The sequence below is a fragment of the Musca autumnalis genome, unplaced genomic scaffold, assembly GCF_047663935.1.
Source record: "Musca autumnalis isolate F117 unplaced genomic scaffold, ASM4766393v1 scaffold_2, whole genome shotgun sequence".
Classification (NCBI taxonomy): Eukaryota; Metazoa; Arthropoda; class Insecta; order Diptera; family Muscidae; genus Musca; species Musca autumnalis.
The window spans coordinates 80,133,744-80,144,185 of record NW_027411755.1 but is presented as its reverse complement, the minus strand read 5'-3'; the positions used below and the strand labels follow the sequence as shown (position 1 = coordinate 80,144,185).

Genomic DNA, 10,442 nt, shown 5'->3' with positions numbered 1-10,442 from the left:
TATTGATTATGCACCTAGATACATGTATGTATGTACCTAGATACAAAAGTCTATGATTTCCTTTGTAAAACAAAAGTAAAATTCTTTATAAATTTGTTTCGTTTCTCAAAAAAGGTAATTTAAGTAGGCAAATTTTCGCAAAATGCATTTATTTTTAACAATATTTAAGAAATTTTTACATTTATTAAAAAACAAGAATTTTTATTGTAAAATTCTTTAAAAAATTTGTCTTAATTTCCAAAAAAGGTAATTTAAGGAGCCAAATTTTCCCAAAATACATTTATTTTTAGCAATATTTAATAAATTTTAACATTTATTAAAAAACTAAAATGTTTGTTAAATTGTTTGATGCCAAATTAATACTGGTTATGTTCATTAATAACTTAAGGAAACAGTCAACAGTTTCCTTTATAAAACGAAAATAAAACTTCTTGTTCGGTTGTGTGTTTGTGTGCAATAAGTAAACGAAATTGTCTTAAACACACAAGCAATGAAATCAATGGCCATATGAAGCAAAATAAACTATGTTTCTTCGCCAACGACCATACCACGCTGAGTACATCGGTTCTCGTCCGATCACCGAAATTAAGCAGCGTCGGGCGCGGTTAGTACTTAGATGGGGGACCGCTTGGGAACACCGCCTGTTGTTGGCATTGTCCAAAATTTTTTTTATTTCATTTTATTTTCTTTTTTATTTTTCTCTATTAAATAAAAAAAGAATGAAGTCGGTTTCTTCATTTTTAACCGAAATAGAGCCAAAATAAAAAACTCGACTGCTTATTATTATTTTAAGGTAAATGTAAAACATTCGCTATTGATTATGCTCAGTTGTATGTACCTATATACAAAAGTCTATGATTTCCTTTGTAAAACAAAAGTTAAGTTCTTTATAAATTTGTTTCGTTTCAAAAGGTAATTTATTTATGATTACGCATTTATTTTTAACAATATTTAAGAAATTTTAGCATTTAATAAAAAACAATAATTTTTATTGTAAAATTCTTTAAAAAATTTGTCTTAGTTTCCAAAAAAGGTAATTTAAGGAGCCAAATTTTCCCAAAATACATTTATTTTTAGCAATATTTAATAAATTTTAACATTTACTAAAAAAACTAAAATTTTTGTTAGATTTTTTGATGCCAAATTAATACATACATTTCATTTCATTTATTTCCCAATTCATTTTTTACAAAGGTTATCTTATGTCTATCTAACTTAACTCTATGAGCTTTTTCTTAACAGTATTAAACTTTTTCTAAGAATATAATATTTTAATAATAAGTATGTGGAAGGCCAGCCCACCTATCCGTATAATTTAATTTTGACTTTGTCAATATTTTTAGTTGTTCATTTCTAACAAGAAAAGTGAAAAACTTGTTTTACAATTGTTTTTTATTATATGTTGATTTAAACTACTAAATATAAACTAATAACTAAATAATAAAAGAAACAAAAACAATAAAAATTCAATTCAATTACAAAACAAAACTTAATCTACTATTTACACTATTTACAAGTTTATTTTAAGATTATTAAAATAGCGTATCTTCTATTATAAAACACAATTTTATTTTCTTCATTAAAAAGTAAATTATGGTTATTAATGTGTATTAGGCACATCGGAGAGAGATGACCATCATTTCTGAAGTATCTTATAAATGTCTTTTCTTCTATGATTCCGTTTTTGATTATGCTATTATTGTGTGTTATACAGTTTTCTGTTAATTTTAAGCCTAATTCCACCATGAATTTGTCTATTCTTTTAATTCTACTGTTGTTGTAAATTTTTCTTCTGGATGGAGCTTTAAATCGTCCATCTTCTAATCTCTTTGTCTTCATGTTTAGGCAGTATGCCAGCATTCTTCTTTCAAATATCCTCAGTTTTTCCATCTGTCTCGATGATATATCGAACCATATGGGAAAAGCGTATGACACAATTGGTCTAATTAGTTGTTTGTACATACATAGTTTTATATGTGAACTTAGTCCTCTTTTTCTATTTAAAACGGTTACTATTTTATTAAATCCTGCTTTAGCTTTTCTTAGAGAATATATGATATGCTTATGAAATGAGAAATTCTCTTCAAAAACTATACCCAAGTACTTTAGTTCTGGTACATTTTCAATTATTTGGTTGTCTATTTTATGAGATGGTACAAATTTTCTGCCATTTTTATAGAGCTTTTTCTTTTTACCTTTTAATATAATGGATTTACATTTTCCAATGTTAAGTTTTAATTTCCATTTCTTAAAATATTCCCCAAGAATTTCCAGATATTCGTTTATTTGTTTTTGTGCTAATTTTGCTTTAGGATGTGTGGCCGCGATCAGGATATCATCCGCATATGTGATTACTAATTGTCCATGTTCAGGTTGTGGTATATCTGCAAGGTATAAATTGTACAGGACTGGACCAAAGACCGAGCCCCGGGGAACCCCTGCTCTTACTCTTTGTGGGCTAGATCTTTCTTGCTACAGAAAATGATCTGTCGGCTAAATAATTTTGTATTAATCTAACTAGAGAATTTTCAAAATTATAATTTTCATCCATTTTTTTGATAATACCCTTTTCGAAGTCAAGGCTGACTGCGATTGTGGCGCTCCTTTTGTTGAAGCCGTCTGAGACTTTATTTGCAAATGCCAGTAAGGCATGCGTTGTTGATAATTTTTTCCTAAAACCAAATTGAAAATCTTTTAGAATGCTATTATTTTCAACATGTTCATTAAGATTGAACCCTGGAGCAAACCTGCTGATACCGACCTAACAAACAAACAAAACATTGTTCCACAACATCCCATACGGGACAAGGGAGACTTCTCTCTGATATGAGAGAAGTCTCCCCCTTGCTGATACCGACCTACGGGTGGATATATGTTCTCCTACCCTTACACTAAAATGGCGATCCCTCAGGAAACCTGCCACCATCCTACACAAATGAGCATCGACCCCGAAGGTTTGCAGCTTGTATAACAAACCGTTGTGCCATACGGAATCGAATGCCCTGGCAAGGTCAATGCTTACGGCTTTTGCTTTTGGCTTAGCCACATTTATTAATTCAAGAAGCTTACATACTATACAGGAATTGTGACTTATTCCTAACATCTTTTCTATATCATACGATATTTGCCCGATATAAGTCAGGCTTATAAATTCATTTTTAATGTTGAATCTTATTTACAACATGTGTTCTAATTATCTAAATTTTTCATGAGAAACTTCCATAAAAATATCCCCAAAAAACTAGAATTATTGAAAAAAGGGAACACATTTTCCAACTAAAAATACTTAAGACTACAAAGGCTAACACTACTATGTACATACTTAAAGCTAATATTTACAACATTTACAAAATTTATTGGGGCGTGGTTTTATTTACGTTTCCCTATTTCTATATTTTTATGTTTATAATTGCATTACTGCGTAGTTATATAAACCAAATCATTAAAATCATACTTATTATATCTTCTGTGATAGAATAAGAGTTTTCCATCTCTGAAGAGCATTTCCTCATCCTCGAATCTTTTAAGAGCTGCTGGAGGTAAATGTTTCCAACTGCAGATGACTTCGATATCATCATTACAGATTAAGGATTCTGCAATGATGTCATTTTCTATATCTTGACTTCTTGTAAGAAAACGAAGAGCACTATTGATTACAAATCTATCAATCCTTTCAAATTGATAACCGTCATATATTTGTCTACCCGATGGATTTTTATAAATACCATCATCTCTAATAGTTGGTTGGAGGTCTAAACATGCCCTCAAAACATGCCTTTCCCATATTCTCAACTTGTATATTTGGGCAGATGAGATCCCAAACAATGCTGGGAAATGTAATGTTGGTCTTATTTTTTGCCTATATATAAGAAATTTTATGTCTTTAGGTAGGCCTCCTCTCATTGCCAGAAGATTCTGGTAGCCATGATATAATCCATTGGCTTTCTTTAAAATGTAGTCAATATGCCTACAAAAGTCAAAATTGTTGTGGAATACAACCCCTAGATATTTAATGCGGTCTGAGTTTTGAATATCTTCTCCATCAATCTTAAGAGTAGGAGCAAAAGATTTAAAGTTAGGGTAAGTAACTTTAGGCCTACCTTTAAATAATACAGCAGTGCATTTACTGGCATTAAGTCTTAAACCCCATTTATTAAAATAAGTACTTAATTCTTCTGAATACATGTTTATTGTTGTGTTGAGTAAACTAGCTTTGGGTCCACGCAGTGCTACCAACACATCATCCGCATACGATAATTGTAGGCCTTCACTTGGTGGTGCAGGAATGTCACAAACATAAATGTTGTACAACATGGGTCCTAATAAGGAGCCCTGTGGAACACCTGCTTGTACATTACGCGACCTGTAGTGCGATTCGGTAACTTTTTTTAATAACGAAACGACATCGGTAGTTAACGAAAATATTCGGTTGAGTTAACGAATGTGCTATTCTGTAACTTCATGTTACTGATTGTAGAAATCGTTAACTCATACCGACGAATATCAGTGTGAAGAAAAATGTCAATTATTACATTTTATATTAACTAAAATATATTTTGAAGCTGAAAACATTATTTCGTCGCGAATACAAGACATAAAGCGTTTAAAAAGGAAACAATTCAGATTTTTGAAGGAATGTGGCTCAAATGTGTGTCTGGGTGACTACGGCTGCCAGTAACGAAGCATTTCTTAAGATGTTTTTATTGTGTGTGATTTAAACGTAATAAAAGTGATAAAACCATCCTTAATCTTTTTTAAAAGCGCAATTGTATTTTTTTAATTAAAAGTTGGGATCATATTTTGGGTTGTGGCGCTCTGTATGGAAATTCAGAACAGTGCAAAAAGAGCTAGTTGCGCCATATGATGATTGAGCTTTGATATTTGACATGACTTATGTCCCTTCTGTTATCGTGAATCCACGTTACCGTCATTTGAGTTTATATATTCACATATTCAATTCACGCCCACATTAAATGAAATTTCTCATAGCGGAGAGTATGAAAAGTTCGAAAATCCTAGCTTATACACCATTTTTAGCATTCTGATTGTTAGTGATGCTGAGTTTAAATCTATAAGATTATCACAGAACAAAGAAGGTTATAGTAATACTATTCACGTGTTGGCCTCAATGCTAAATTAAAGCCAACGAAAGCCTCCTAGAAAGATAGTGTTAAGGACATTGTTATAGGTCTTACATAGCAGTACCACACTTGAGTTCTTTTGAAGCATTAGCTAACGTTTTTCCTCTCTAATAAGAAAAACAAAGGTTAGCGCAGTCTTCATACGTAGAGTAGCATGGGGCAGCTTCGCCACTGTTGCGCCTTCGCCAGTGCTACATAAAGGTGGTCCAAGGGAAAGTTATGAATTAATCGAAGATCTACAAGTTTTCTTTGATGATCTTTACGCAGCTTCAATAACATCGGCGCTGTCGAAAGCACAACAGTGGCGAAGCTGCCCCATGCTATTCTACACAGTTAACACTTATGTAAATGCCTTAGGAAGATTTTTCTCAATAGGGCGGAATTTACCTTGTGTGCCCTCTTTATTATCTTCACATCTGTTCATATAAAAACGCCGTTATTAAAAGAAATCATCACAATACAGCAATAATGTACTGTCGTTAAGACTTAACGACTACTTTTTTTTCTTTGTTAACTTAACAATAATTTTCGGTAATTAACGAAAAAATTTACCATATAGCAATAGCACTTACCGAAAATTATCGTTAACTACCGACATTCGTCGTTAATTCTGTCGTTAAGGAGTTACAGAATCGCACTACTGGAGAGTTTATAGCCTACTCGTACCCTAAAAGAACGTCCTTTCAGAAAGTTCAATACTAATCTGCACGTTTGCCTATCGAAACCAAAGTTAAGCATTTTATGCAGAATACATTTGTGCCACACAGTGTCGAAGGCTCGTGAAAAATCTAAGCCTACAGCCAAGGTACCTCTTTTCCGGTTTAGACTATCGGTCACATAGTCTGCAAACGCAGTTAGTGCACGAGAGGTCGAATGCTTAGGTTTGAAACCAAATTGCAAGTCCTCTAGCATCTCGTTCTCTTCAGCATATCTTTTTATCCTTTTTAGGATGAAAAATTCTAATAATTGCCCGAAAGCCGATAGTAAGGATATCGGTCGGTAGCTGCGGCATAGTTTTGGGTCCGATCCAGGTTTTAATATCGGGACCATTATTGCTTCCTTCTAAACACTGGGAAAATATCCAATATTTAGACATTGATTGAACAGAATAACCAAAAATGTAACTATCACATTTCCAGCCTTCTTCAGCACAACATCAGGGATGTTATCTAGATCGCTGGATTTTCGCGATGGTCGTTTCTTTAATGCAAATCGCATGTCTTCATTGTCGATAAAACCATTATCTCGCCAGGATAACACCCCTGAGGAAACGCTTCCATCTGCTGGAATACTGTCTGAGAAATAGACAAGAGGATCATTGTCATCTAGTGTCATGGCACTATTTGTGACAGATTGCCTAAAAACATTGTTATTTGGTCCAATGCCTAATTGGTAAACCTCTTCTATATTATTGGCTAAGATATCTGCTTTTTGCTCATCGTTATGAACAGTTTCCTTGTTATGATCTAAAAGATCGCCTATGGGTTCTCTGGATGCCATACCCGCCATTCTTTTAACTTTAGGAAATGATTTACTATTCACCCTTATATTCTGAAGGTAGGTTTTCCTTCTATCCCTTTCGTAGAGAGTGATAGAGTCTTCAATGATTTTAGTAAGATTCCTTATGTCGGCTTTTAAAATGGGTATTCTGTCTGGATCTCCAGTTCTCCGCAGAATCCTGACCATTCTTCGTTTTTCTCGGATAAATCCCAGTGTTCTGGGTGGAAGGTTCCCGAGTGCAGATTTTCCTGTATGTTTAGGAACAGAGCTTTCAATGGCTTGTTGAAAAACATTTGTTAGTGAACTAACACATTCATCAATTTCGTTAACGCTGGCGTTTCTGTTTGCAGGAAGTTAGCATGATTCAAGGCCAATTTCCAACTGATGGTGGCAGCGACGAACATTTGTACGGTTAAAGTTATAAAATGTTCGTGCTACAGCTCTATCCATATTATCCGTTAAAATAGATATTTGAATGGATATGTGGTCCGATTCAAAATCAAACGTTTGCGCATGGCTGTTGCAGGTGCTAATATAATTCCTGGGGTTAAGAGGAAAATGTCAATAAAAGTCCCAGATTGACCATTAGGTCTAGTTGGTCTATCTGCTGGTACTGGCTTTAGATTAGGGTAGTATAATAGATGATTATCAATTTCTCTACCTCTTGCATCAGTGACGTTGCCACCCCAAGAAGGGTGTTTCGCATTAAAGTCACCGCCTATGATGACCTCTTCACTATTACTAAGATTAAATAAAGCATCTAAAACACTATTTGAAAATACATCATGTGGCCTTTTGTATACTGACACAAAGACCACTGATGCTTCATCCTCTTTCCATACTCTGATTGAGCATGTTTCAATAATTTGAGTTTTTATGTTTACTCTGTCACATCTATAATTCTCTTTAATAAAAATGACTGTGCCTCCACCTCTGCACTCTTCTCTATTTTCCCTGAAAATTTTGCAACCTTCAAAATTTATTTTGTGCCGATTTGAAAGTTTATGTTCTGCTATTTGTAAAACATCTGGTTTATGTTCATCTAAAAATAGTTTTAAATAATGTCTCCTAGTATTTGATACTATGGAGTCAACATTAAGAAAAATGCAAATAAATGGATCAATCATTATAAAGCATAGCGAATTTCAAAGCCTTCATTGCTTCTTCTTCCCCCTTTTCAGCCGCAATGCGCCTAAAGTGAGGTGAAAACTCCCTAAACTTCACCATTGTTTCAAAGAAACAATCTCCTAATTGTTTTCTACATGTTTCAAACATGTAACCACCCGATTGTGTAGGCATTCCATCTGCCGATGGTGGAGGTATCGGTGTCTTTGATGATCGGACACCAACTGTGTTGGTGGATCGGACTCCAGCTATGTTGGTGGATCGGACATCAACTGTGTTGGTGGATCTGACATCAACTGTGTTGGTGGATCGGACATCAACTGATTTAGCATTAGATACGTTTTCACCTATAAATGCAAAATTAGCAGAACGTGCCTTACTTTTGGCGGCAGCTTCTTTCTTCTGCTGTTGAATTCTTGCCATTTAGGCTCTTCTTTTTGGACATTCGGTTGAGCCCGCAGTATGTCCATCTACGTTGCAGTTAACGCATCTTATTGGCTGTTTACCAACACCACCATTTAGTTAATGCTCTTTTGTTGCAAGTGGACAATCCGCTACTTTGTGTGCTTCCCCACACTTTACGCAGCGTTCCGGCATACCACAGTTTGCCGCAACGTGTCCGAATCTTTGGCAGCGGAAACATTGTATTATTCCCTTACTCTTTTCTTTTTTAATTTTGACTTTACACCCAAAAATGTCCTTCGAATTTGTATACACTTTTAATGTCAGAGTTCCTACTTAGATTTAAAATCCATTTGCTCTTCGTAATATGACGGAGCCCTAAAATTCCCATTTTTATTCCTGATTCATTGATGAGGAAATCCTGCACCTGATATTTGGAAAACTCACTTGAAAGTCTGTTTATTACCAGTGATATCGGTAATTCAACCTTAGGTTGTAAAGGTAAGAAAATTATAACCTTTCTCAACTAATAATTGTCTAATCTTTTTGAAATTATCTAAACCTACAATATTAATAGTAGTTACATCGTTCTTCAACATATTAGTTAAAAACATACCACGGCCCAAGTGATAGTCGAGCAAGTCTCTTATTTCTTTTATTCCAGCTCCATATACTGTGATGGGAGGTAAGTTTCCCTCCTTCTTGGGAGTTGGTGCCGTCTTAGTTGCGTTTGATGCCATGTTAACACTATTTACCATTTTATTTGTAATGATCGCCTTCGTTGCTGAGTGCTGGACTACCTTTGTAGCCTCTGGCTTTTTCATCGGCTGCCTAGTCTTCGTACCGGTTGCAGCTTGGGAGATGTAGGCCTCGCGCTGTGCCTTGGTGGGTACTACTGGCGGTGTAATACCATAATCATCCTTCGCCGTGCAGAGGTTTTCGGCTCCCTCTGCCGCCCAGTCCCTTAATCGACTGTACTATCAGTGCACATTGGAGTATTAAAATCCTTTTTGCAATGTTCAATAAATTTTTCATACTTGAACGTCCAAAAGCCAGTTTGCTCCTGTGCCGTAGCAAGTGCCTTCTCAAGTTCTTGTATACGCTCATAAGAGGTTTCGTCACCACTTTTGTTCTTCTTACGTTTTCTGGATTCCACTCGGCTGTATCCATCATTCGTACAAGTGTCAGACATGGCGTCAGCGCCACTATCGCCTTCTGCTGCTGATTTTACTGCTTTTTTGGTTGTAGCAGAAAATCTTGATTTCTCAAATTTACCGCCGTCAGAAAATTTTGATACCGACTCAGGATTTCCCGCCACATCATTTTTGGTTGAAATTTTGACTATTTCATTTTTGCCGCCGTCAATAGACAGTGGTCCCGGCTCTGGAGTGCTAGCAGAGTTGTTATTCCCCGCCAGCAGTTGACTTGACATGTTGCTTATGGGTACTTTACACGCTATGTTTTTTACATGTGAGTTGTCACTTCTCCCATACAAAATATATATGCAAAGTGACAGCTCAAATGTAAAAAACATATCGTGTAAAGTACCCATTAGTAACAACCTGAAGAAAGTTGCAGGGTACTTTCTGGTACTGTTTGAAAACTTTAAAACCTGGTAGAGAGAAAGAGTAGGCACGCAATTTCCAGAGATAGGAGAATCACTACAAAAGCCATCGAAGTGTGGCTAATGATTACCTTAGCGGGGTTGAACAAAAAGAAATACCAAGTAAGTTTTGTATTAGTGTTTTATTACTTCCCTTAGAGCTGGGTTGTGGTTCCTTCGGTGGCCGTGGATAAAAAAGGCCGAATTTTATTCATTTACATTTGACGTTTTACATTTAAATGACAGAATAGATAAATAAGAAAATGATGCCAAATTTTAATGAATTTACAGGGTTGGATGTACTATCTATAATTGTTCATATTTTAAGTTTAAACGTAGTTTAGACAAACCCCTTCACGTTCTGTGCTTGGTTCTATACTAAAATCTATTAATAATAAAAAAACTTCAGGAGATGATAAAATTTCTAATTTTATCCTCAAAAAACTTGATCAAAGGGCATGGCTTTTCTTAGCGATAGTGTTCAATCATTGTATTAATATCGGATATTATCCAAAGAAATGGAAAACTGCTAAGGTTATTCCGATTCTTAAGCCAGGGAAAGACCCCACATTAACAACTAGCTATAGACCAATTTCGTTATTACCCTGTATGGGAAAATTATTCGAAATTATTCCACCACCCATGCACTGCTAACCCTAAATGACAAAATA

At 34.9% G+C, this 10,442-nt stretch overlaps 1 pseudogene; it reads left to right on the top strand.

Annotated features, from left to right (window-relative positions):
* The first annotated feature begins 534 nt into the window (after positions 1-534).
* On the top strand, positions 535-653 carry LOC141395980 (5S ribosomal RNA; annotated as a pseudogene).
* Positions 654-10,442: the final 9,789 nt, after the last annotated feature.